This window comes from Artemia sp. Qi Xiang Cuo, chromosome 15 (genome assembly GCF_049724085.1).
Source record: "Artemia sp. Qi Xiang Cuo chromosome 15, ASM4972408v1, whole genome shotgun sequence".
Taxonomy (NCBI): Eukaryota; Metazoa; Arthropoda; class Branchiopoda; order Anostraca; family Artemiidae; genus Artemia; species Artemia sp. Qi Xiang Cuo.
In genome coordinates, this window is record NC_142808.1 from 62,476,092 (window position 1) to 62,497,655 (window position 21,564).

General features: G+C 33.0%; 1 long non-coding RNA gene across 1 annotated transcript; it reads right to left on the reverse strand.

Moving 5' to 3' along the window:
* Nucleotides 1-1,375: 1,375 nt before the first annotated feature.
* On the reverse strand, nt 1,376-21,549 carry LOC148943966 (uncharacterized). The gene is made up of 3 exons (XR_016142956.1): nt 21,491-21,549; nt 10,016-11,410; nt 1,376-5,349 (listed from the first exon to the last, which is right to left on the reverse strand). It is a non-coding gene; the product is annotated as an uncharacterized LOC148943966 (long non-coding RNA).
* Between the last annotated feature and the right edge of the window lie 15 nt (nt 21,550-21,564).

Genomic DNA, 21,564 nt, shown 5'->3' on the forward strand with positions numbered 1-21,564 from the left:
GAAAGGTTCAATTTGTTGCTCTAAGAGGTGATGACACATTACTCATATGATCTTTGACATCATGCCAACATACTGTGTTAAAGTGCCTTTTGGTTAGTTTAAAATCCCTCTCAATACCCCAATTTTTCAACTCAATAGCCTAAGCCGTTCCTGGGATATTCACGATATGCTTTTGAAATCCTCCATATATACAGTATTTTTCTTTTATTCAGTTTGACATACTCCTCCAAAATCTTTGCAAGTTCCACCTTTATACCCTTAGTTTTAGTAATAGTAAAACTAGTAGTAGTAGCAGTATTACTACTACTGGTAGTAGCATACCCATATTGTCTTTTCATTAGTTAATCATTCCTCTAAAAATACCCTGAAAGGTTCAACTTAATGCTCTAAGAAGTGACAATAAATTGCTCATATTATCTTCTGGCATCTTTCCAACATACTGTGTTTATAATTCAGTTCAAAATCTCCTTCATCACATCCAGAAAGTCTTACCTTAGTATAAGCATGTACATATTGCTTTTCAATATTTCAACACCTTCCCCCCTTAATATGCACTGAAAGATTCAACTTTATACTTTAAGCTGTTTCTGGAATATAGCTGAAAAGTCTGTTTGATAATAGTAAAACTAGTTAAACGAGTAGTCGTAGCAGTGCTACTACAACTACTAGTGATAGCATACCCATACTATCTTCATTAGTTCAAAATTCATCTTAATATACCCTGAAAGGTTCAACTTTATGCTATAAGAGGTGATGATATATTCCTCGTGTGATCTTTTGACAGCATCCCAGCCTGTGTTTTTTAATTCAATTCAAAATCTCCTTCAACATATCCAGAAAGTTTCACCTTAATACCCTTAGCCTTAGCATAAAAATGCTTATAGTGCTTTTCCTTATTTCAACATCTTTTCCCCTTAATATGTGCGTATAGTTTCAACTTAATACTCTGAGCTGTTTCTAGGATATAGCTGAAAAGTCCGAATGATAACCTGCGTAATCTAGTTTTTTTTATTTGGTTCAGCATCCCCCTCAACACTCCCTGAATGTTTTATCTTAGTACCCACAGCCTCAGTAGAGGTAGCAGTTTTAGTAGCAGGAGTATTAAAATTTGTAGAAGCGGTAGTAGTACAACCCACATAGTGCGTTTTTGCTACTTCGGCATACCGCTTAACATGCACTTAAAGTTCCTGCTTAATACCCTAAACCGTTCCTGGGATATTGCTAATATGTATGCATAGGATGAGTTTTGATTCAGTTCAGCAGCCTCCTCAACTTTTCTTGGAAGTTTCACCTAAATATCCCCAGCCTGAGAAATAGTGGAAGTTGCAAGACTAGCAATAATAGGACTATTAGTATAAGCATGCATAGATAGATAGATAGATATTTATTACAACAAAAGCCACTTTGAGCCATCGCAAAAAACAAATAAACAAAATAATACCACATGATAGTAACACACAACAAAACATGGCATATAATAATAGCAATGAAAAAGCATAACGACTGCACAACAAAAACAGACATAATAAGGCACATAATACCATAAAACTAACATAATTATACAAAATATTGCAGATATGATCGATATATCGTAAATAATTTAAAGCTACATGGGCCATAGGTACAAAAAGTACAAATAAAATACTTCAAGCACGCCTTATAAAACAAATTTCAACATGTTTGTTGTCCCGGCTATCGCCCAAGCAACCTGTGCGGCATGGCTACATGGACGTACCTTACCTCCCCATATTCTTCATATCCATTTTGTAATTACTTTTTTTAAATCCCGACCATCCAAACCCTCCCTTTTACCCCAATCCCAAAAATGTCTGCCGTCAAATCCTTCATCTCCTTACAATGTGCACATAAAGTACTCTAAATCTTCATTTTCTCTGATTATTGGGCAAAAATACGGACCTATCCGCGACCTAAACCTCCCCAAATACTTCCTTAATCAACCTACCTTAACAATTTTAGCCACTTCGGTTATATCACAGATATGCCCTTTAGACATAGTTGGATAAGATGAGATAATACTTATTTTCCAAAGACTATCAAAAGGTCTAATAGAGCAGAAAACTTTTCATATTGCGAAAAGAAACAGAAAAAGCAAAACAGAGAAACGAATAATACAGCAAGAAAAGAAACACCGATCAAGTACAAAAATGGTCAATACAAATTTAACGCAAAAAAAGGTCCGAAAAACGAAAAATAGAATAAGAAAGGGTGGGGGATAAAAAAAATCACAGACAAGAAGAAAAGCATTGCCAAATTCATATTCAAAGTCAAATACCTAAAAGTAAAAAAAAACACTTAAAATCAAGCCCAATTAACTGTCATAAAGAAATATTTACAATTAAAGAAAAGATTACAATTAAAGGTCAAAGGATTTAAAATTGAAGTTCAAAAATTGAAATATAGTATAAATAAATATCGCAATAGGTCAAAATAGAAGTGACCAAAGATAAAGAGAAAAAAAATGACGCATGATTGTTGTGAGCATACACAAACGACTAAAATAAGGGACGGAGAAGTTAATTTTGGTGCAGGACATAGTTCAGGAATTATTTAGGCACTCCAGAATAGAGGGGATAAAACTTTTCCGGAACCTCTCAGTAACGGTATGGATCGGTGAATACGTTGGAATTGCAAAGGAAGCTAAGTGGGGGAGTCGGGGTCTAATGGGGTTGTGTAAATCGGGAAAGATGTCCTCGGTACAACGATTAGATATTGCGGATTTCGCGAAACGCAAACAAATTTATTCTCTCCTATCTTTTAACGTCGTAATACGTACGAATTTAAGAAGGAAGGAGTATGGAGTTTTGCTCTCTTTGTAGATGATCCTGAGTGAACGCTTTTGGACCGAATCAATGGTTTTGGATGCTGACATTGTGTTTTTATTTAGTCAAACATTCATAAAAATCTAACATAAAAGTTTCAACTTAATACCTTATTCTATACATGAGATATAAAATCACTGCCATTTTAACAACCTGCATCCACATAAAAAAAAAATTAATTTAGCTCAACAGTAGCAATTGGAAACAGTAGTATTTGCAGTTACAGTAGTTTGCAGTTGCAGTCACAGTCCCAAGTATTTGCAGTAGTGATCATAAGTTGTCGCAGTCGTAAGTAGTACTAGTCACAGTCATGGTCACAAGTAGTTATAGTCACATTCGTAAGTGGTCACAGCTAAAATTAGTTGGAGTTACGGTTAGAAGTAGTTACAAACACAATTTCTCTCAATTGCCAGAATTCACCGTCTCAAATAGTTATATAAGCAAGCAGTAACAAGTAATAACAGTCGCAAGCAGTCGCTATCGTAAGTAGCCATGGTTTAATACATATACATACAGTGCGTTTTAATTTAGTTAAAAATGCAGCTAACATACCTTGGAAGCTTCACAATAATACACTTAGCAATTCCAGATAGTGCTGATACGTCTTTCTGACAACAGTGTTTACTTAAACATACCCTTGAAGTTTCAACTTAATACATTTAGCCATTCTTAAAATTCCACAAACACAACATTCTGAGAAACGTGAATGTATACAAGGTCTTTTGATTTTGTTCAACATCCCTAGTAACAAGGTCTGAAATTTCCAATATAACCTCTAGATTTTCGTTGGATATTGCAAATACATCTTTTTTTACAATCTGGATACATATAGCACCTTTTGGCTTAGTTTTATACCCCCTCAAGGTTCCTTAAAATAAAACTTAATACCCTGTTTTGTTCCTGAAACGTTGAATCTGTGCCATTTTTAGAAACCTAACTTTAAGTTCACTCTTTGATTTAGTTTAATAGTAATAGTAGCAATAGTATCAATACAAGCACTGAGAGTTTCCAATTTAATATTCTAAGCTGTCCCTAATAAATTAATCATATACCTTTTGAAAACCTATATACACTCAGTGCCTTTCAATATTGCCATAGTAGCCCAAAGTACCTTAATTTTATATCAAAATAAATTTTCCTTTAAATTTCCACTTGTTACAACATTCCACTCCTGAGATATTGCATTACTTCTATTTAGATAACTTAGATGCTCTTAAACACTATTTATTTAGTTCCAGAGTAGTAATATCAGCTGGAGTACTAGTAATATCCCCAGAAATTTCAATTTAATACACTGACCATTCCTCTAGTTATAGTATACTTTCCACAGTATTTAATTTTAAAAGAATAATTTTTTACTATATAGATAATTCATTCTACTATGTACAGTTCTGGTGGCATGGATCAACCAAAACTCTTTGGCCCAAAACCAATTGTGAAGGGGAAGAAGCTGTCAGAGAAGGCTATTGAAGAATTAACAGCTGGTATCTGGCGTTGCAGCTTCTGTTCAAAATAAGAAAAAACTGTGTTTATGCTAGATCTTCACATAGACACTGGCTGTGTAGACCTTTCACCAATAGTGTGACATCTGCCCTGCAATATTTAGGCATCAAATAAATTGTGTTGCTCACATTATGGGAAACCAGATAGGAGAGACAAGAAGATGTCCTATTTGTTTGTGTGAATGTATTGACGATGTGAGTCAACATCGAGTTATACATGGTCATTTTTTACCAAGCGTTTCTGAGTTAGAACTACAGGGGAGTCCATCACTAGCTGTTACACAGAATCCTTCTAAAAGTGATTGCTTAAATCCATTTGAATTGGATTCTGAAGCAAAAAACTTGAACAACCATAAGACATGTTTGAATAGTTCCTTGCATATAAAAAAACTTAGAATATTGAAAAGATTAAAAAAAAACATGTACAGGGATAAAGCGATATATTAGTGATGTATGTGACAAGAGCTTTTATCATTTGAGCCATTTTAAAAGGCATCAAAGATTGCAAACAGGGGAGAAACCTTTCAAATTTGATGTATGTGAGAAAACTTTCTCAATCAAGCAGTTTGATTAAGCACCAAAGAGTACACACAGGTGAAAGACCGTTTAAATGGGAGATGTGTGAGAAAACTTCTTCTGTGTCAAGCAGTTTGATTAAACACCAAAGAGTACACACGGGTGAAACCGTTTAAGGGTAATATATGCAAGAGAGGATATTCTTCTAAATCATATCTTAATAATCATATAACAACCCATTCTCAGACAAAGCCTGCTAGTTCATAATCTACAAAACAACTTTTGTGGTCTTGCTGGAATCTTTTGTAAACCGTTCCTTTGTTTGTAGTTGACTTTGTTTGTAGTTTACGGAATCTTTCAACTAAAAAAACTTCAGAAAGCAGTATCATTTGGTCTGTGGGTCTGTAGCAATGTTACCCGGTCTAATCTGGCCCTTTTCCTCTCTTTTCTTCTGACTGAGGATTGGACGGACCCACATTTTTCTCCTCTTTCTGAAAAAAAGCAGGGTATTAATGAAGGTCAGCATATTTCCTACTGCCAACCAGAGGTCTAAACTGGTTCAGATAGGAGGAAGTACTTATCTAGACTATTGCTCAACATCTGATTTACCAGGTATGAAAGATCCTACTCAAATGTAGTACAAATAAATACCGCAGTGTTTGAGCCTTTCGCATCTTCACAAAGATTCTGATCCCGCAAAATAGCAAAATAAGCTATTGCTCCTTCGAAAAAATAGTCTGACAAGAAAAAATATGGTAATAGAATTTGTTGTAAAATTTCAAATCGAAAATGAATCTCAATAAACATAAAGTCATTATAATATAGCAGGTGGTCAAAGTGCCTTAAGAATGTAATTATTGCTGTCATCTAGAAATGACTAGTGAACACATACGGAACCCAGTTTATATTTTTATTCAATTTCAGACTGTTACCTAAATGAGTTGGTGATTAAAAAAATTAGTAATTTGATTAATAATTTAAGAGGTATTGATTAGAGTAGAATAAAAAGAGGTTTGCAAAAAAGAAAAAAACTTACTTACTAAGAAACCGATCTTACTAAGAAGTAACATCAGAGTCCTCGTTTCTACTTAATATTGTTTTCTTATATATATATATATATATATATATATATATACATATATATATATATATATATATATATATATATATATATATATATATATATATATATATATATATATATATATATATATATATATATATATATATATATATATATATATATATATATATATATATATATATATATATATATATATATATATATATATATATATATATATATATATATATATATATATATATATATATATATATACCGTATATATTTTATTGAAAACGGCTCCAAATTTTTTCGGGAAAATTGGTATCTTGGGATATTATCGCATAAAAAAACGATCTAGATAAGTCATAAATCTGAAAAAATCGTTAAGAACATTAATTTTGGATTTTGAAAATGACATCATTCAGTAAAAATTAACATGACGTTGTGCACGTAAAAAAACAATGACGTCATGTAAGTCATGTCATCAAGACATTTTATAACGTTTACGACAACACCAATACGGGCAGCTAAAGAAAAAAAATTTGCAAAAGTATCTGAAGTAATCAAAATTGAAAATGAACAGCAAAGACAAGCGTGGTTAAAAGATCAACAAAAACAAAAATTAGATTTTTTAAAAAATGAAAATGAACAGCAAAGACACTCGTGGTTAGAAGATAAACGAAAACGAGAATTAGAGCGTATGAAAAATGAACATGAACAGTAAAGAGACACGCGGTTAGAGGATAGGCAAAAACGAGAATTAGAGCGTATCAAAAATGAAAAAGAAGAGCAAAGATACATGCGGTTAGAAGAACAGCGGCGTCGTAATCTTCATTACCAACAAAATATGGCACAAAACCAAGTACATACATACAAAGATGCCATAAACTGAGTAAATATAACATATATATCTTTGGGACCCCTTTTGATGATTGGGTTTGGGAATTTGACATGGATAGGGTCGTCAATACCTACCATACCATTGTTAAAAAAACAAACGTTCGGCAATATGTATTTGAAAATGATAAACAATAAGCCATGGTGTAAAAGAGTTTTTGTCCCACCACTTGAACAATTAAAAGAAACAAACATGGTTGTCAGTGCCTTCTATACCTTGTAAGATCAAACACCTGAAGTAGATAAATCTTTGTATGCACAAGAAATTTTTGTCCCACTACCTAAACAAGCAATTTGCTGAACTTAATACAATTACTTATAAAAACCATTTCCAAAGTTTTGTTGATGGGTCCAAACTGAATGAGAAGGTAGCAAGTGGTGCTTTCCTTCCTCACCTGAACATTGGAATGGGTGAGATTGTATAACAATGTATCTATAATGTCTGCAGAGTTAAATGCCATAATCATAGCATTAGAACACCTTATGAAAAACCAACCTTTGATTGCTAATTCACGCAATATTACTGTCTATTCTGACTCTTTGTCAAGCCTTTAGTTGCTGTCTTCAACCCCTCAGTATTAGTTGGATACTAAATAATATCATTGTCTCAGTATTATAGACAGTATATCTTCAACAGGAATAAGAAATTATCCTAAGTATGTTCCTAGCCACTCTGGTATAAGTGGTAATCATCAGGTTGATGAAATAGCAAAAAATGCAATAAATATTGACCAGCCAAGTGGAAGACCAATCCCCAGTAGATATTTACCGATGGAGACTATCAGATATTATGTTTAATAAGAATAATCCTATTCTTTCCCCCTTTCCCAATAAGGATTTTTCTAAAATTTATCATAAAATTCGTTCTGAAACAAATGGATTAAATTTTCTTGCATTCTCCTATCAGTTTCCGAATTCAAGTGGTTCAGTTCCCCTGTCTCCTCTTTGCAGGTATTGTAATAAGAATAATGAAACAATTGACCACTGCCTATTTGAATGTAATATGCTGACGTCTGCACAGCATACCTTGCATTGTAAACTGTTAAAGTGCTTCAAACACCACAAAATCTCACTATCAGCCAAGAGCCTAGCCAACCATACCTGCACACGGAGCACAGACATCAATATCTATCATCTTATATTTGAACTCCTTGAGTCAAAAGATTTACTGAAAGATACCTGAGGATATCTAATAAATAAGAGGCAACCAAGCCAGTAACTCTGTAGCCCGCAGAGTGAAGCAAAAGGAAAAGGGCTAAATAGTAACAACTGAAAAGCCTGCCTGTGTGAAATAGAAGAAGAAGTAAAAGAAGCAATGGTTCGGCGATATGTCTCAAAATGACAAAAGACAAGCCGAGGCAAAAGTTAAAGTTCCAATAAAAAAATATAATATCACAAAAACAGCACTTCTAATTTAAGGCCCATTTGGATGTCATGACTTCAAGAAAAGGCTCAAATTGTCTGTGTTTAGAAGAAAAGCAACAGTGAGAATCTATATATAGAAGCCTACCACGTGCCCCATACCTTTGTTAAAAAAACAACAGTTTGGTGATATGTATTTCATAATGACAAAAATACGCTGAGGTCTAACAAGCCAAACAAATTGAAAATTATAGCAATGATGATTGGGTTTTGGATTTTGACATGAATAAGGTCATCAATACCTACTATACCTTTGAAAATAAAAAACATGGATCAAAATCAAGAACTGGGTAAATTGTTGGAAGAAAAAGAAGTTTTTGTCCCACCACCTGAACAATTAAAAGAAATAAACAATCAGACAAGACAAAAGAAGAAGTTTTGTCCAACCACCTGAACATATAAAAGAAACAAAGGTGGTTGGCTTCCATACCCTTGAAAATCAAAAACCTGGATTAGATAAATCGTTGGAAGAAAAAGAAGTCCACCATCTGAAAAATTAAAAGAAACAAAGGTTTGGTGATATGTCTTTCATAGTGACAAAAGACAAGCTGAGGCAAAAGTTAAAGGTACATTAAAAAATTGTAATTTTACAAAGGCCCTGCTTCAAATTTAATGTCCATTTGGTTGTCATGATATCAAGAAAAGGCTCAAATTGTCTGCGTTTAGAAGACAAGATATATATAAATATATATATATATATATATATATATATATATATATATATATATATATATATATATATATATATATATTTATATATATATATATATATATATATATATATATATATATATATATATATATATATATATATATATATATATATATATATATATATATATATATATATATATATATATATATATATATATATATTATATTTATATATATATATATATATATATATATATATATATATTCTTGGCTTCTAAACGCAGACAATTTGAGCCTTTTGCTAATTATCAAATCTGCCCAGCTTGTTGTTTGTAAATATATATATATATATATATATATATATATATATATATATATATATATATATATATATATATATATATATATATATATATATATATATATATATATATATATATATATATATATATATATATATATATATATATATATATATATATTTGAGATATGATTTCTCTTGTTATTATTTTTAACTTAAAATTATATTTGTCTTTCTGCATTAAACATTTTGTAGATCTCACATAGTTTAAAGTAAATTGGCCATACCTAAAACAAAAGTATTCATTTTTTCTTTATACAAGGGTAGAAAAAACTAAGAAGTTTAAAATTTACCTCTAAATTACCTCATGGTGAAAAAATTGCCGGATTTTTTAAGCTTAAGTTTTTTTTGGCAAGCTTCATTTTTGAAAACAACTTGTTCAGTATGATTCCTTTAACCATTTGCCTTGATTATTTTTGAAATTCTTTTGAGAGAGTGACAATTTAATAACAATTTTTGTTTGATATTTAACATAAATTTTCAGACCAAAAAACACCAATTTTTGTGGAACTTCAAAAGTTTATATAGATTATTAAAACGGGTGTTCTATTCATCATTTCTGTCTAATAGTTAACAGGTTTTTACCAATTTTTAAAAATCTAGTTTTTGTCATTAATGTGTGGGGCCACAGTGTATACAATTGGAAAAAATCAGCTATTTTAATTTTTTACAAAGTTTTGAAAGGAATTTTTTTTGTTCATTAAAATATGTTTTCTATGAGTGTTTTAGTTGATATTTCAACAACAATTTGACTTACTTATTTAACTTAAGGCTCCTGATGGTGATCAAGTGTAGAGAGAGATGGGACTCTTTGCCTCCATTCCCAATGGTCTTTCACAAGCATGACTGCTTCTTAGAAATCAGTACCAATCATGGAGAGGTACTGGGTAAGGCTGTCCCTCCATCTGAACTTGGGTCTTCCAGAGGGGCCCTACTAGCCATGTTCATCAAAATTGAGAAGTGTGCTGGCGGGTGCTTCTACTGGCATGCAATTTAAGTCACCAAACCACCGTAGGGTTCAATTTACTGCACATTTAATATGACTCACTATAGGGTTCAGGGCCATACCTCTAATATTATCCCATGTGGGGTAAATCAGATATGCATTATATTTTTTGAGTATGCAGAATTTTTTTTTAATTCTTGAAACAGTCTAAAGTGTCCAATAATGAAGTTTTTTATTGTAGCCATGTTCATATTGATAAAAATGGAACAAACATTGGCTGAGTAAGAAAAAACTAATTTTACTACCAATTTACCAATTGATTATTAAGATTTGATTTAGAAGAATATCCTCTCTTGCATATATCACACTTAAACTGTTTCACCTGTGTGTACTCTTTGGTGTTTAATCAAATTGCTTGGCACAGAAAAAGGTTTCTCACATATATCACATATAAAGGATTTTTCACTTGTGTGCACTCTTTGGTGCTTAATCAAACTACTTGACTGAGAAAAAGTTTTCTCACAGACTTCACATTTGAAAGGTTTTCCTCCCTGTGTGCATTCTTTGATGCCTTTTAAAATTGCTCACACAAGAAAAGCTCTTTTCACATACATCACAAACATGTTGTGTTGTCTTGTCCCTGTATAAGTTTTTTTTACATCTTTTCAATATTCTGAGTTTTTAACATTGCAAGGAACTATTCAAATATGTCTTATGGTTGTCCAAGTTTTTTGCTTCAGAACCCAATCCAAATGAATTTAAGCAAACAATTGTAGAAGGATTCTGCGTAACAGCTAGCTATTTACTTCCCTGTAGTTCTAACTCAGACATGCTTGGTAAAAAATGACCATGAATAACTAGATGTTGACTCACATTGCCAATACATTTACAAAAACAAATAGGACATCTTCTTGTCTCTCTCATATGGTGTTCTGTAATGTGAGCATGAAAATTTCTGCAATGCCTAAACATTGCAGGGCAGATGTCACACTCTATTGGTGAAAGTTTGCCACAGTCAGTGTCTATGAGAATATCTAGCATGAAAACAGATTTTTCTGCTTTTGAACAGGAGCTGAAATGCCAGATACCAGCTGTTAATTCTTCAATAGCCTTCTCTGTCAGCTTCTTCACCTTCATGATTGGTTTTGGGCCAAAGAGTTTTGGTTAATTCACACCACCAGCATTGCACACAGTAGATTGAATTATCTATATAGTGAAAAATTGTTTTATTAAAATTAAATAAGGTGAAAACTATTCAATAATTAGACATCATAGCAATTACAAATGAAAGGTGAACCTTCTATAACTGTTACCTGTTTGGTATCTACACTGCCTACCACTTTCAAATAAAACAAAAATGAAAGATGGAGCCTCTTTGTTGAAATGAGTCTTGTGTAGTATATTGACTTGACCCAATATAATGTTTTTTGTTTTTTTTTAACAAGACATTTCTTAATGGCAAAAAGTGATAGATGCAAAAAAAAGGTTAATTTGGCTTATAATACAGGCTAGTAAAAATTGTATCAGCTAGTTTCAAACAACACCAACAAGCAAATTTTTTTTCGAAACTGACCATTCTTCTATTGTTGTAATTTATGTATTTAGTCTAGCCAATAAATTAATGTATGTGAATTTAATTTGGTACCTGTATGATATACCCACTACCGCTCAAGTTGTTCATGCATTAACAGACTGTAAACCAGTTTCTTTTGCTTTATCATGAGAAAAAACAAAGAGATGTGACAGAATAGACAGGAGATATATATGGTTTGGGCTATATATTTGCACATTAGGGGGTTGGGGGTAAAGTATTTGGACAGTATGAAGTCAAAAACAGTTCTTACTTCATAATATGCAGAATAATTGTTGCTAAGATATTTTGCATGCTGACCCACTGTACTATACCCACCCACCCCCTAATGTGCAAATATAAAACCCAAATTTGTTTCAAGTGCCTTTCATTTTTAAGTATGTAAACCACTTCCTGTGGTTTACAGGACAAATTTTTATTTTAATAATTGGTCATAGTTAAAATATTGAAAGACTTTCAAAATGCTGTTAATTTCTTCAACAAGCTGATAAAAACTAAATGAAAAAAGAGTCAAAATTCCAAGTTTTGCTATACTCATGAGACAATGAATTTGAATCTAAAAGCAAAAAGCAGCAGCCAAAATTACTTCCCAACAGCAGTCTGGTTTTTCTCCCAGAGTCTAATCAATTCAAGTCTTCCTACAAATATTTATCTAAAAGCTTTCTGCAGTAAAATTCTAGTTTAGCTACTTTTCAAACAGTTTGTGGCAACAAACTGCAAGTAATGAGCAACCTGGCTCAATAGTAACCAAAACTCTAAAAAACAAAATTTTGATACCAATAGATACATCAGAAGAATTAGATTTTTATGCTGATTTCAAATATATAAGTTCCGTCAAGCTTAGTCTTACCCATCAAAAGTTGCGCGCCTGAGAAAATTTGCCTTATTTTCGAAAAAAGGGGGAAACGACCCGTAAAAGTCATAGAACTTTTAATCAAAATCACAGTATCAGATTCATTGTATCAGAGAACCCTACTATAGAGGTTTCAAGCTCGTATCTGCAAAAATGTGGAATTTTGTATTTTTTGCCAAAGAAAGATCATGGATGTGTCTTTTTTTTGTTTTTTTTTTACAGGGGTGATCATATCGATCCAATAGTCCTAGAATATCGTAAGAGGGCTCATTCGAACGGAGATTAAAAGTTGTAGTGCCCATTTTAAGTGACCAAAAAAATTGGAAGGCAACTTGGCCCCCTCCCACGCTCATTTTTTTCCCAAGTCACCTAATCAAAATATTGAATTTGCCATTTTGTTTAGCTTAGTCGAAAATCTAATTAATATGTCTTTGAGAATGACTTAATCCCCCACTGTTCCCGAGGGAAGGGCTGCAAGTTATAAACTTTGCCTATTGTTTACATATAGTATTTGTTATTGGGAAGTATACAGGCGTTTTCAGGACAGGAGGAAATTTTTTCTAGTGGGGGGCCAGGGTCAGAGTAGAGGTTACGGGGGAGGATATTTCCTTGGGGAAAGGGACAATGCTAAGAAGGGGGCGCCAGATTTCCCAGCATTATTTAAAAAACGATCAGAAATTAAATGGAAAAACAAGTTTTTTTCAACTGAAATTAAGAAGCAACATTAAAACTTAAAACGAACAGAAATTATTACGTATATAAGGGGGTTTGTACCCTAGTCAATACCTCACTCTTTACGCTAAATTTTTTTTAGTACTTTCAAAAGAGCTATCTATTCTAATTAACCGGCCTTTGTGATTCAGGGGTTTGTGATTCAAACAAAATTCGAACTTTAGCGTAAAGAGCGAGGTATTGACTACGGAGCAGACTCCCTAATATACGTAATAAAAACATACGAATATAGAAATTCGTTAGGTAAGTTGTGTCAGAACAAAATTTCGAGAAATCCAATAAGCCAAAAAAGGGAAAATTAATATGCGAATTTCATTTTAATTATTCATGTACAGTGAGCCAAAATCAAAGCTGCATTAATTAAAAAACGTTCAGAAATTAACATAAAAAAAGAACTTTTTTTAACTGAAAGTAAGGAGCAACATTAAAACATAAAACGAACAGAAAATTATTCCGTATATAAAAGGGGCTGTCCCCTCCGCAATGCATCACTCTTTACGCTAAAGTTTTTATTGTTTTAAAAAATAAAGTTTTGAGACAGAGTCAAAATATAGCGTAAAGAGCAAGGCGATGAGGAGGGGACAGTCCCTTTCATATACGGAATAATTTCTGTTCTTTTTAAGTTTTAATGTCGCTCCTTACTTTCAGTTAAAAAAACTTGTTTTTTTTTGTTAATCACTATCTAGTAAGGGGTTATGTTAGAAAATAAAACTTTCCGTAATGAATCTAGGGCCAAAAACATCCTCAGTGAAGGTATGCCAAGCTTCTATGTTAACCCTCTTCTGATTTCTAAATCTTAGAAATTTGCCTACTTGACAGGTCTATACCCATTGAAGTATTGACAAAGCAACATTTTACCTTCATTTTCAGTTGTCAGTTTTATTGTCTCTGGTTTTAGTTCTGAAAAGACAATTTCAATTATTTTGAGTAGAATTTTGAACCATATCAATTGGTATTTTCTAAATTTAGTAAACATATTTGCAGATTTTTTTAAACCTCATAAATTGGTATTGTGCAAAGCTGTGAAGTTGAAAACAGAGTTATTGGACTTCCTTTAAGCAGAAGATCAATTTTGCAAGATCTCAGTTTCATAAAAGAAATTTTTTAAATGTTATCAAATATCACTGCCCGCTAGAGGGGAGAGGAGTGGAGGTAGGCAGGGTAAAGGTACTGATGATATGACAGTTTTTGTAAAAAAAAAAAAAAAATACTTTTTCCACCCCAGAAAGCATAATTTGAAATCGGTTTCAGTATGTAGGAAAAACATCTACAAATCTAACTGTTTGATTAGAAGTTTGAAGTTTTATCAAAGACTTCAGGTACAAAACTTCAATTTACTAAAACTGGAGCTATTTCACCTACAAATTCAACAGAATATAAAAGTTACCTGTTTTGACCCAATTTGAAATTTCTTAGCTCCTGCCAAGATGAGAAAAAATCTTCTGGATATTAACAAGCTGTTTGGTAAGTTTTTTATGAACTTATTTTACCTAGTGAAATGAACAGACTTTTTCCCTAAATATTAGAATGGATATTTTGACAGTGATTTGGAGTTTGATTGCCAGGTGATGAATCCAGTTAGACAAGTTTCTGTTACCATGACAGGATTAATATTAAGCCCTGTTCTGAACTTTACTTATTGATCAATGACAGAGGGTGCGAAGATTGAGTTAATTGTTGGTAAAACAACAAACTTCTTTAGTAAAGACAACATAATTACAGAAAAAGAAATGTTGAACAATAAGTTCCAGTTTACAAGTAGGTTCGTTAGAAATGTGAAATGCAAAGACAATGTTACAGAAATTTGTAAATGGTTACATGCTCGAGATAAAGAAAAGAAGCCAATGCCAAAATTTGTAATTGAGAATCCTTGCTCTGTTCCCACTTTAGGCGATGCAGTAGTGGCTTCTCTGGCTGTGAAAGTAAACGAGCTAGACCAGAAAAGCGATTATCTCATGTAATCAAACAGTAGCAAACCTATTTCTTAGCCCTCAAAATTCAATGCATTGGAATCCAAGGCACCATCTTATGCAGTTGTACTCAAGAACTTACCTGGATCACTCAACACCCCAGTACTTGTAAGTCCTTTGTCAATTCAGTGTGTTCAAATCCTTCTCAGATCAGGGAACTACATAAGAGTAAAGCTAACTGGAAACTTATAGTTAAGTCTAGAGATACTGCTGAAGCTATCGTTGACCAAATAAAAGGCAAACAACCCACAATAAACGCGTCATTAAGGGCTCCAAACTTTATTGGGGTAGTGAAAAGAATTCCCATAAAATGGAGGAACAAGATGTGTTGCACCTTATTCCCAGAGCTTGCAAAGCAGTCAGGATTGGAAGCTCAAGTTCTTACAAAGTTTACTTCAATATCCATGCTGACTTGGACTCCTTCCTTAAACACAGAGCCAAAATTGATTACAAAGTACTTTCTGTTGATGAATATCAACAGGAAGGAATCAACAGGAATATAAAGTTTTTACCAAGAAGATGTTTCTCTTGTCATGCTGAAGGCCATCTTGCGGCCAGTTGTAATAATACCGCCATTTGTGGTCAATGTGGAGCAGCTGACCATGCGCCCAGCAAATCCAATCCATGCACTGGTGATATGTTTTGTGTAGTATATAAGAAAACAGTCACACATGCTACAGCGTAAATTGTCCTGTTGCTAAACAGAAACCAACCTCTGCTAGACCATGAATGAGCAACCCCCAACATCACCCAGTCTGATATCTTGGAATATCAATGGGAACTTTATAAACCAATCCACTTATGTCCTTGATTTTCTTTGTGAGTGTGACATAATATGCCTGCTAGAGCATTTTACTATGGAGCAGGGCATAAACTTGTTGAATCTTTCACCTTGTCATAGTGTATATTCTGTGCCTGCAAAGCAAACAAAAGATTGTGGTCATCCTTCAGGTGGTTTAGTAATGTATATTCAATCAAACCTAAGCTCTGACCTTTTGGATTTAGAGGATTACTACCTTGCTGTTAGAGTAAACAATGTAGCTATAATTAATGTCTATCTTCCCACTGAAAACCGGGATGACAAATCGGAATGTAGCTTAGCAATTAGTGTGTCTAAACTTTCTAAATGGTTGGAAAAAGCTTGTCAAGGAAACCTTCATTGTATTATAGTCAGTGACTTCAACTCCAACCTGGAATTTGATAATCACGTGGAGTCAAGTTGCAGAAGTATTTTACTTGGCATTATGAGTGATGATGTATGCATCAGAGCCAAAAGTGAAAAATACATATACATTCATAGCTCTGGAAGTATGTCCAACTTAGACATTTTGTAGCAAGCAAATCTGTTAATATTCCCTATGTGCTTGTTATAGATAATAACTTTACGTCTGACCATCTCCTGCTCAAGTTTAGAGCATATTTCCCACAGGCTCAGTTACCACAAGATATGGATGGCGCCAAGTTGAGTAAAAAGTGGATTAAGTTACCAAATTGGTCTAGGATTAATGTTCAAAAATTTAATGAGTTGTGTGATGCAATTTTGGACAAAATCCTTGTGCCCTATGATCCACTTTGTAAGTCTACTCATGCAGACTCAGTTGATATGTGAGTGAAGCTAAATGTATACTGTGCCAAATTGATTAATTCTTTGTGTGTTGCCAAACTTGTAGCTGTTCCTATTAAGCATATTAAAGTGGGATGGAAAATTTTCGGGTGGTCAAAGAACCCAGCACTTTGTGAAGCATGTGATAAGGCTAAATTTTGGTTGAAAATTTGGAGAGACTGTGGCTCTCCTAGGTCTGGTATTGTAAATCAGATAAGATTGCAGATTAAAAAACAGTTCGCAAATGAGCTTGCCAAGCATAGGAGCTCAATTCTGTCAGTTTATTCTGATAAAGTTCTTAGTGATCCAAATAAGCTTTGAAAAAGGGTGCTAAAACCACAGAGTAATTGCCTTAATAATATATCGGACTATGACATCCCTGAATCAACTTGGGTTGAATATTATGAGAACATGTTCTCTGCTGCTGAAAAGTGCCTTGCAGATTATTATAATCTGCAAGAGTTCTAGAGTGTGTAATGAATTGCCTTAAGAAAAAGAAATCCAGGGGTTCAGATAATATTTCCATGTTCCATGTCAAAATACATAGTCAATTATTCCTTCATCATATTACACTGTTATTTCAAATGATTTTTGTCACCAGAATAGTTCCGTCATCTTTTTGTATTGGGGCTTTATCTCTGATCCCTAAGAAAAGTAAACCTCATCAGGAATGTTTGTCTTTTAGGCCAATCATGGTTTTGACAACTTTTTGTAAAATATTTGAGCTTTTGATAATTAATGAAGTCCAAAATTAGTGTTATAACCCAGACTCACAGTTTGGATTCCAGCCGCGTCTGGGTTGTTGCCATGTGTTGTCTGCTGTAGCATCTATTCTTGTTGATGCCGAATCTATTCTTCTTGAGTGTCTATTCTTATTCTTGAGCATCTATTCTTGTTGAGTGGAGAAAGTTTGGCTCTTGCAGCATAAAATGTTCAACTTTGACTCTTTGATTCATGATGAGTTGATATTGGATATTGGAAAGTACTGGGTAAAAAAGGAACCCTTCTTCCTTTAAAAGATATGTATGCAAATCTGAAAGCCAAGCTTGAGCACTTGCATCAGCATCCAGATCATAAAATAAAAAATAATCCTGTTGTCCCAGTTTAAAAAAGGGAGCTTAACAAGGGGCAATAACTTCACCTACTGCTTCTAATAATACAATAATCCAAGGGCAAGAGCAATTTAAAACAGCTTGCGTCCTGAAATGTATCAATGTTTTGTTAATATCATACAGGGATGATATATTTAATATGAGTTGCACTGTTTTGGGTATAGAGAAAAATTTTAACATCCTCCAGAATGATTATAAGCAGCTTGGATTAGAGTTTAATGCAAAAAAGTTGGAAATCCTGCTTTTTAATTGGAAATCAGTCCCTGATGGTTTTACAATTGCTCTTGGAAATACAAATGTTAAGCCTGTCCAGTTCATTACTTACCTTGGCCTTCCTATCAGTTCAACTCTAAAAACAACCTGACCATTGCTTATCAACCATCTACAGAAGGAAAGTGGTTTTGCATATAGTATTGTTTCAAATAAGTTGAGGTTCAACAGAAATGTTTTAGTTTGCCTTTATATTATAATTCAATTGCACTCCCCCATTTTTTGTATTTAAGTCCTTTTTGGAGAATTTTTCCCAAGTGTGATAAACATAAACTTTAATATGTTTTCTTTAAGAATGCTAAGTTTCTACTTTGTCTCCCGCTTTAGTCCCAAAATTCTTTTCTTATTAGGAATTACAATATGGCAGCCCCAACTTCAGCCATCCTTAATCAGATCTCAAAGTTCAATAACAATGTTAAAAGCCATCCATGGTTCAAAATCCTCTGCCATTCACACAGGCTAGAAATATCCTTGTTTTTTCTTCTTTACAAAACTTTTTCTAATCTTAGTCAGTTTGGTCTCAGAAATTATTTCAAAACTGAACATAAATACTATCTCAATTTGTCCAGCTGAGAATACAAATCATTTTTGTAGCATATCATAAATACTATCTCAATTTGTTAAGATGAGAATAAAAATAATTTTTGTAGCATACTGACTGTTTGACACAGCAATATTTGTCCTTCCATAACTAAATTCTAGTAGATTACTTTAATGATGTTCCAGTATATTTCCTAAAGATTATTAGGTACTTATGCATTATGTGGCCACAGCTAAATACTGTATGTGGAATGTCAAATGGGACATGCTACAGCCAACCAACAAAACCTTTCAAACGGCAATTTGCAAGACCTAAATTGATTGCAAAGCATTGCTTATCATGGAGTTTCCAATATTTAAACAATTTTTTTGGGGGTTTAGGGGGGGGGTACCTAGGTTAGGTTACATATTTAATATATGCTATGCTTTACCCCCAACCCCCCCCTACTGTGCAAATATATAGCCTAAATTTGTTTCTAAACTATTATGTATTTTTCCTATTTTATTTCATTTCATTAGCATTAACCAACACACAATATATAGCAGTGCCCACATAATGCATAAGTACCAATTATTAGGTTTGGGCACATTCTACAAAATGAACCTCAAAAAATTGAAGATGACCTCATGGCTTAGATTTTGAAAATTAAGAGGATTGAATTAGTTTATTATGAATAGAGTAATTGTTCCTTTCTTGATTTCAACTATTTGGTGAAGATCATCATGTAAGTGAGCCCTACTAAAACAAGGTTACAACCACTGACATTTTGTTTAAAAAATTTGATTTTTATTCAATAAGTGTGTTCTACTTGTAAAATTTAAGGTAAAATTCTACTTTAGCTACTTTTGGCTATCTTGAAAAGGGGTTAGGTTAGGAAAATGAAACTTTCAGAGATGGGTCTACAGGCTAAAGTATGTCCTGGGAAGGTATTTTGAATGACCTATCTTCACTCCTTCTCTCTGTAGAGGGTCCTGACCTTTGATGATCTTTAAAAATCTGTGTGTCATAAAAGTGAAACCCTGCAAAATATATCTTCTGCTTAAATAAAGTACAACAAAATTGTTTTCAGCTTCACATCTTTGCTCAGTCCCAATTTATAAGGTTTTAAAAAAATCTAAATACATTTCCTTAATTTTGGAAAAAAATTGAAATGGCTTAAAATCCTATTCAAATAACAGGAATTGCATTTTCAGAACTAAAGCCAGAGAAAAAGAAACTGATAACTGAAAATTAAAGTAAAATGTTGTTTTTCAAAATTCTAATAGGTAGACCTGTCATGTAGGCAAATTTCAGGACCCTCTAGAGGGAGAAGGAGAGGGGGAATGAACTTTAAATACCTTCCTGGAATATGCTTTAGCCTGTAGACCCATCCCTGAAAGTTTCATTTTCCTAACCTAACCCCTTTCCAAGACAGCCAAAAGTAGCTAAAGTAGAATTTTACCCTTTGCTAAATCCCAATTTATAAGGTTTCAAAGATTTGCAAATACATTTCCTAAATTTTTAAGATAAATATTGATATGGCTTAAAATTCTACTCAAATAACAGGAATTGCATTTTCAGAACTAAAGACGGAGAAAAAGAAAAACTGAAAATTAAGGTAAATTTTTACCAAATCATATTATTGACTAGTGAATATAGTTTTCATACCACCCAATGCCTTTTTTATGCTCTTTCCAAATATAATAATCATTTGTTTTTGGAAATGAATTTTATCCCTGGGCTACCCCTATTTATACCAATTCAGGGTATATATTTGCACATTAGGGGGGTGGGGGTAAATTTTATTTCTGACATAAATGAGAGGTAAGATTAAACTTTCCCTCCACCCCCCTAATGTGCAAATATATACCCTGAATTGGTATATATAGGGGTGGGGGCTTCATTTCCAACAAAAATAATTAGGTCAATATATACCAAATCATACTATTGATTCAAATAAAGTGAATACACCATTCAATGCCTTTTTTTTGAAATGAAATTTGAAATGAATTTCAGCCCCCCCCCCCCTATATAGGCTATACCTAACTTACCGCTGAATTGGCCGATATAGGGGGGGGGGCTGAAATTCATTTCCAATAGAAATGTTTATTATATTCGTAATCAGCATAAAAAAAGGCATCAAATGGTGTATTCACTTTAGTCCTGACTCAATAATATGATTTGGTAGATATTGACCAATGATTATTATATTTGTAAAGAGCATAAAAAAATGCATCAAGTGGTACATTCACTTTATTTGTAAGTCAATAGGCTAATATGATTTGGTAAAAATTTACCAAAATTAAGGTAAAATATTGTTTTGTCAAATTTTCAATAGGTATAGACCTGTCATGTAGGCAAATTTCAGAACCCTCTAGAGGGGGAAGGCATGGAGATATGTAGGCCTACTTCAAAATATCTTCCCGGGACACACTTTAGCCTACAGACCCAACCCTGGAAGTTTCATTTTACAAACTTAACCCCTTTCCAAGACATTCAAAAGTAGTTGAAGTAGAATTTTACCCAAAAAGTGCGCAACAATAGATAGAAACATCAAAACTTCTGCCTGGAGACACAATGCAACAAATAAATGCTTGGCTGTTTAAAAATATAACACAGTACGAGAAATACAGACCTGGTAATTGAAATCAAAACACAAAATGTTTGAGTATAAAATAAATTGCAAGAAATTACTAATAAATGTTAGAT